Raw genomic sequence first — 7,915 nt, 5'->3', positions numbered from 1 at the left:
TCCCTCCTAAGCTAGACTTAGAGATTTGTGAGCTGCAGGACCCCATCTTCCCGCCTTGGCTACCTGAATGTTAAAGAAACCATCAAAGAGAACTTCTTATTTCTTATACAGAGGAAGAGAAAGTGAAATGTTAGGAGGCTGAGCATCTCAGGGTTACCAAGGTCCCCCTCCACCTCCTCTCCAGGTCATCCGATCCATCCCCTCTCCCAGGTTTTCTCTTACCAGACTTCCTTTCTGGCTCTTCCAGGAGAAGGAAAGGGCGAGGGTCTCTTCCTCCTACCTTCTGGCTCTTTAGAGCTGCGTCAAGAAAGCCTACTTCAGCTCTTTTATATCCAGGCATCCGAGACCAGCTGATTAGCCTAAAAGCATCTTATCTCAAGAAATTAAACCCACAGCTCCTGCCACATTAAGTCCATTTTACACATAATAAAGTTGTCCTTTCCACCTGAACTGCACTAATTGGTGATTAACATTTTGGGTATCTCCAACTGCTGTCTGCGGCCTGCCCAGGAGTAGGGTACCCTAAGTGCTCCCTTACTCCTTCCCTCTCCTCCGTTCTGGGCACAGGGCCCAGTACACACACACCCCCACCCCCCGCCCCCCACTTCATTTATAGATGCCCTTAGTTAGAAAGGGCTTACTTGCTGAGGGCTGGCTTGGGGTGGAGTGGGCACTAGCTGGGGGGCACTCCTACAAGTTAGTAAGTCTACTTCTGGGTGGGAAGAAGTGGGGCCACAGTAGTCTGAGCCCTGGGTCTGGACAAGGGCCCGTGGGTTTGGCATTGTAGCAATGTCTCCATCTGGGGCAAGGTCCTAGGTGGCTGGGAAAAGGAACCGGAGAATCAGAGGACAGAGGTCAAGGGAACATGAAAGCTGGGGGTTTTCTGGTGGTAGATGGGTGAACTGAGAACTTATACTCAAGCTGTCTTCCTGCTTTGGGCAGGACAGAATAGAGAACAGGCACATTCATACCTTGAGAACTTGGAGAAAGATGGAGGCAGCTACTTGACCTATCGGTAAAGATAAGATTTTTAAGACTCAATTCCTCCTTAAACGCCCTGCTCTTCTATATGAGGAAAGTATGTGGTCCTGTCTCCTCCATCATACTGGGGACCCCTGAGGTGAGGTGGTACTGTACCTCACTATCAGATTGGTGGGCTCTCCAAGACAGAAGTTATATCTCCTTGATCAGACTGGGGGCTCTCTGAGGGCAGCGATGTCAGCCAGGGTTATATTCTCCGCATCACCCTGGGGCTTCCTAAGGCTAAGGGCTGGATCTCCCCTCTCAGACTGAAGACTTCCCGAGGTACTCCCGTTGCCTTTGCCCAAGTACTTACCACATGGCTCCGTCCACAGAGGCTATCCGTCTAGGAGGGACAGGACATAGACTGCATGTTTGGCAGCCCACCCTTCTCCACTCACAATGGGTACCACTGAACCATGAACAACTGAGCTCATGCCCTGCCTATTAGCTCTAGGGCTTAATACCTGCCACTTTCCCTTCCAGGTGAACTCCCCAGCCTGGGAGCAGATCCAGCATGAAATTAAGTGCCTGTGTGGGATAAGAGGTAACTGGACTAGGAGGGTAACTCACCTCTGCTTCCTAGAAACCTCCTCCCACCTATCCACCCATTTCTCTCCATCCAGAAAAATTTCTCCCTGGGCAAGCTCTCTAAATTCCGTATCCCAGCTACAAACGGGGCAGAGCTGAGACATCAATTCAGATTTGATCTCCAAAGGGGAGGTGGGGCTGCTGGGATCCTGCTTCCTGTTGAGCAACACAGGTTCATGGGCTCAGAGAGTTTGTGTCAAAAGTCTTCAGCCCCCCAACCTGGGCATCCATCCGTGCCTAGAGGCAGAAGATATCCAAAAAGAAGTGGACAGAGTTCCTTGGAACCCCTAAGTGATGCCAAACCAGAACCTTCTGGTGATGCCAGAACCTTCAAGGAAGGTTCTGAGATGAGTCGCAGCAGCTCTGAGCCCTTGCCCTGGTAACCTGTGGATTTGTTCCGGGGGATGGGCTGCTCTGAAGGCCAGTCGTGTTTGAAGCCCCTACTCCACCCCTTCTTGCAGGGGACTTTTCTGCAGCACCCCCCACTTCCAGTTATCCTTTGACCTTTGGCCCTCATGCCCTGCTGAGGACACACAAGAGAAGAATGCGCCTGGGGGAGGGGCAGGGGTGGCTGGGGGAAGGGATGTGAGAATGGCCGCTTAGCCCAAAGTTCCTGTTCAAGTCTGCAAGTTCTACACACCCCGGGATCAATGGAGCAGTGTGGGGAGATCCAGGGGAGAATATCAGAGAAGCCACATTCTCAGGGGTGCCCACGACCCTTCCCTTCCCCTCAGGGCATGCATGTTGGAAGGCAAGGGAATGGAAAAAAGACCTTGGGAAGCTTCTGAGGGTTAGAAAGACCTGCTGGACTTGGTCAAAAGAGTTAATAAATCCAACTGACAGCCCACTCAGCCTGTCCAAGCCATGATGAGACATGCCACCGGGCTCCAGTTCCGCTTCACGGAATTTCCAGGATCTGAGGATTGGAGAGGACACTGGGGATGGGGAGGCAGGAGGAAGCCCCGACAGGTCTAAAGCCCAGATACAAAGGCTGAGGGACCAGACAGGTAGAGAGTGTGCAGGGTTGGGGTGTCTGAGGAGGCATGGAAGTCAGGGAATCAGAGGGTAAAGTGTGGGCAGGGAGTGATGTGCAGTCCTGTTGCAAGAGAACCCAGGGTACTCTTCCAGCCCCTCCTGGGTACTGAGTCAGGGACCCAGGAATGAGAACTGGACTAGCAGAAGAGCATTCCAGTTCACAGTGACTCATCTCCTCCCCTCCCCCTTCCAGGGCCCTGCAGGTCCACAGGAGACATTCCAGGGTGGGCTTGGCAGCCAGGCCAGGGTGACTCAGAGGACTGGCTGCAGCCTCCCCACCATGGACTCCGCTTTTGAAGTCCACTTGGTCTTCAACCTCACTGGCTGACTCAGAAAGTAGACGTCCCTCTCTAACCCCTCTTACACAAGGTGGGAGATTTATTCTCCTTGCCCTCTTGTAAAGGAGACAAAAGGGGGCATGATGCTTGACAAACATTGCTGTCATCTGGTCCATCCTGATTCCTAGAAAGAATACCTCCAGTTTTCTTTCCCAATCACATAACAAACAGTCCCAATTCCAAACATTTTTGTCCATATCACCCTCCAGCACCACGCAGGTCAAGATATATACTTTCCAGAAAGATCTTCAAAGAAAGAATATATATACTACCTACACCTTTGGCTGGCTATCTGCTACAAGGTTTCTGTTTAGAAGTCCCCTCTTAGTTCTAACTGCAATCCCTCTTGCTATTATAAAAGTCTACATTGACTGCTTTTGTTTGTCAGGAAAATACCTCAAGCTACTAGTAAGCCTAATCCATGGGAGGAAGATTGCAGTGAAGAGTTAGAACTGGGAAGGGGTTAGAACAGGGTTGTCACTTCCCAGGGAGCCCTGCTAAAAAGAGGGAAGGAATTCCTTGTGCATTTAGGATAAAAGACCAAAGGGCTGGACCTCCCAGAGAGAGCAGCATTCCTGAGCCCCTCGGTCTCCCTGGTGGGAACACCATCCCAGGGGAAGATAGGAAGGGGTAAAAAGGGAGGGATTTCTTCTTTGCCTTATCTTTGCATGGGCTTATGAAGGATGGAGCAGTTTCCAGAGTCCTAAGACAACAAAACCTGCCCTGATTCATAGGTAAGTGCAAAGTTAGTGTTTATTAACTTGAAGGCATCCTGCAAGTGTTGACTGGTAGTATTTTCTAGAATGACCTCCCCTGTCTTACTCTAGTAAAAAAAAAAAAAAAAAGTTGAGATTCATAGTGACTCCATGTGTGCAGAGCAGAATTGCTCCATAGGGTTTTCAAGACTGTGTGGCTTTTCAGAAGCAGATCACCAACCCTGCCTTCCGAAGCACCTCTGGGTGGTTTTGAACCAACAACCTTTCAGTTAGCAGTTGAGTGTTTAATGTTTGCACCACACAGACACTCGTCTTCACTCTATAGTGAGAATTAAAAAAGATGAGGTAATAAATCTGGACTGACTTAGTCCAGCAGCTGGGACATGGAAAGCCATGTAATTCCATATTAGGAGCCAGGGCTTTGGAGATAGACTCACCTATGCCTACTAGTAGGACAATTTAGAGCAACCTGCCCTTTTTGTGCTTCAGTTTGACATTCGGGAAAATGGGGATGGAAGAGTTCCTATACCTCATAGTATTGATTTGAGACTCGTGTGAAATACCTAGAACAGTGCTTGCTATATTAGTTTTTCTTTTGCTATGTTAAAATTTTTTTTTTTTTTTATGTAACAAAGTACACCAAATCTCAGCAGTTTAAAACTACAAACACTTGTTACTTCACACAGTTTCTGAGAATCAGGAATCCCAGAGTGGCTTAGCTGGGTGATTTTGGCACAGCATCCCTTGTGAGGTCCCAGACCAGCTGTCGGCTGAGGCTGTGGTCTCTGAAGAGTTGGCTGGGCTGTAGGATTTGCCTCCAGGCACCCTCACGTGACTGTTGGCAGAAAGCCTCAGTTCCTCACCATGTGGGCCTCTCCATAGGGCTGTTTCTGGCATGGCTTCTTCCCCCAGAGTGAGCCACAAAATCCTGTAAAACCTAGTCCTGGAGGTGTCATGCCATAACTTCTGCTATGTGCTATTGGCCGCACAGACCGAGCCTGGTGAAGTGAGGAAGGGGACTACACAAGGGTAGTACCAGGAGGCAGGCATCACTGGGGACCATCCTGAAGGCTGACTACCACATACAGGCGATTCTCTTTATTTTCGGTAGTTATGTTCTATAGAGTTGCCACAAACACTGTATTAGCACATACTGAGCCATTGCTCCCAGGGGAAATATAAGGTTAAGTTCCTGTGAGCCTCTGGTCTCAACATTTTTGTATACTGAACAATACATAACCTTGCTTTATGCGTGTTTCTGTTTAAAAACTGTTTAAAGAAACCTTATTTAATATATATTGTTGATCCATTAGCATTGAACTCACGGCCAACAGCAGTGTGACTCATGCCTGAATGAAGCTTATCTAACAACACATGTACTTTTTCCACAAGGCACATCACAGCCTTCTTGTACATAGGAGCCCTAGATAGCACTTTAATGTTATGCTTGTGGGCCATTCTAAACAACAAAATCACCAACAAGAAGCACAAAAATGTGAAAAATGTGGCACTAGATAGCCTGCAAAAAGGACATGTGTTTACAGCTGAAACAAGAAGGCTATATAACATCCTTGGCTGGGAATGTGCGCATCAGGTGACTCAAGTTTCTTGCCATTCTGCATGTCTGTGAATGACCACAGAAGTGCCACAAGCATTGATTTTGGGGTTACAAATAATTTTTAGCGAGTAGGTGATTTTGCAAATACACAATCCATAAATAATCAACAGCCCTAAAAAAAGTTGGCCAGCATTGTTATTATTTTAGGAGATACTTGATTTGTTAAACATTTCTTTTCATCATCATAAACTCTGGGTGTTTTATATCTATCTATCTGACTTCTCTTCTCTCTGAGAATTGAGATGATTTGAGGTACTGAGGGGAGATGAAGTGAGTAATTTCTCTGATAGTCCACAAAAACTAGCAGAGTATAGATATCAGAATGAGAACGGGCGCTTGAGTTGCATTCCAAGAGGGTACTTGCTCTTGGGGATACCTACTTGGAGCTGGTTGTATGGGGGTGTTGGGAGAAGGTAGAGTATACTTGAGTGGGTCCCGGACTGAGAATGAATTTATAACAGTGAGTCTGGGGAAATCATGCTTTTCCCAACCGATGGGCCAACCTGGGAAGTCACCTTGATATCAAGAAGTTCTCATCCCTGGTTGCACATTGCAACCAGGGAATAGGGCTGCCAGATAACTGCAGGATATCCAGTTAAATTTGAATTCCAGGTAAACAATGAGTAATTTTTTGGTATAAGTATGTATTAAATATTGCATGGGACACACTTGTACTAATTTTTTTTTTTACTCTTTATCTGAAATTCAAATTTAACTGGGCCTCCTCTATTTTTATTTGCTAAATCTGGCAACTCTATCTGGAACACTATTTAAAAATCTCAGTGCCTCAGTGCCATTCCCAGACATTCTGATGTAATTGGTCAGGGATTTTCAAAGACTTTATTTGGAAGTAATTTCAAATTTACAGAGAAGTTGCAAGAATAATACAGAGAATTCCAATATATCCCCTACCTAGATTTACTTTTAACATTTTGCCACATTTGTTGTATCGCTTTATCTGTCTGTCTGTCCATCTGCCTGTCCATCCGTCCGTCTGTCTTAGTCATCTACAGTTGCTATAAGAGAAATGCCCCAAGTAGATAGATGGTTATAACAAAGAAAATTTATTCTCTTACAGTCTAGTAGGCTACAAGCCCAAATTCAGAGTGTCAGTTCCAGGGGAAGGTTTTCTTTCTGTTGGCTCTGGAGGAGGGTCCTTGTCATCAATCATCCCCTGGTCGAGGTATTTCTTAGCAGAGGAACATCAGGTCCAAAGGACACCCTCTTCTCCTGGCTCTTGTTTCTTGGTGGTATGAGGTCCCCAACTCTCTGCTTGCTTCCCTTTCCTTTTATCTCTTGTAAGATAAAAAGTGATGCAGGCCACACCTCAGGGAAACTCCATGTACCTTGAATCAGGGATGTGACCTGAGTAAGGGTGTTACATCCCACCCTGATCCTCTTTAATATAATCTAATCTTGCCTCATTAACCCCAGGCAGAGATTAGGATTTACAACACATAGGAAAATTACATCAATAACAAAATGGAGGACAACCACATAATACTGGGGATCATGGCCTAACCAAGTTGACACATATCTTTGGGGAACACAGTTCAGTCCATGACACTATCTATTTTCTAAACATTTGAGAGTAGGTTTCATACATCATTTTCTTTTACTGTCCACTATTTCCATGGATATTTTCTAAGAACAAGGATAGTCACTCATGTAACCACAATAAGTACAGTTATTAAATTTAACGTTGATATAAAGAAATTTAACACAGATATAAAGCTTTTTTTTTTATTTTTATAAAGCTTAAAGTCCATATTCCAGCTTTTCAATTGTCCCAAAAATGTTCACTTGGGCATTTTCCCCTTCATTATTAGATCCAGTCCAGAATCCCGTATTGCATCTAACTGTCATGCCTCTTTACCCAGTTCCTGTCAAGTTGATTCCAACTCATAGTGACCCTATAGGACAGAGTAAAACTGCCCCATAGAGTTTCCAAGGAGTGCCTGGTGGATTCAAACTGCTGGCCTTTTGGTTAGCAGCTGCAGTTCTTAACCACGACACCACCAGGTTTTCCCATGCCTCTTTAGTCTCCTTTAATCAGTTCCTCAACCTTTCTTTGTCTTTCATGATATTGACATTTTTAAACAGTACAGACCAATTATTTCGTAGAATGTTTCTTGATTTGGATTGGGCTGATGTTTCCATCAGATGAGATTCAGGTTACGCATCCTGGAAAAATGAAGGTGTGTCCTTTTCAGGGTACGGCACCTGGAGGAAAAAGACATCCGTCTGCCCCTTACTGGTGATAATTTTGAATACCGTCAAGGTCTTGTCTCATTTCTCCACTGTATAGTTACTATTTTATACTTATATCTAATAAGCAATCTACAGGGAGACACTTTAAGACCAGGCACTTACAGTGTCTTCTTGTAGATGGCTTATTAGATATAAGTATCTGTTCCTCCTCAGGCTTTACCGATAGATTTAGCAGCCATCTTTGCTTGAACCAATTTTTACTATGGTGCTGGAAAACAGTAACTTTCTAAGCTTATCATTCGCTTCACAGTTTGGGGGCTTATTAAACAATGTTATTGAGGTATAATTGACACAATTAGTCACATATATTTAGTTTGAAGTGTACA

This window comes from Elephas maximus, chromosome 19 (genome assembly GCF_024166365.1).
Source record: "Elephas maximus indicus isolate mEleMax1 chromosome 19, mEleMax1 primary haplotype, whole genome shotgun sequence".
NCBI lineage: Eukaryota > Metazoa > Chordata > Mammalia > Proboscidea > Elephantidae > Elephas > Elephas maximus.
This window is presented reverse-complemented; position numbering follows the sequence as displayed.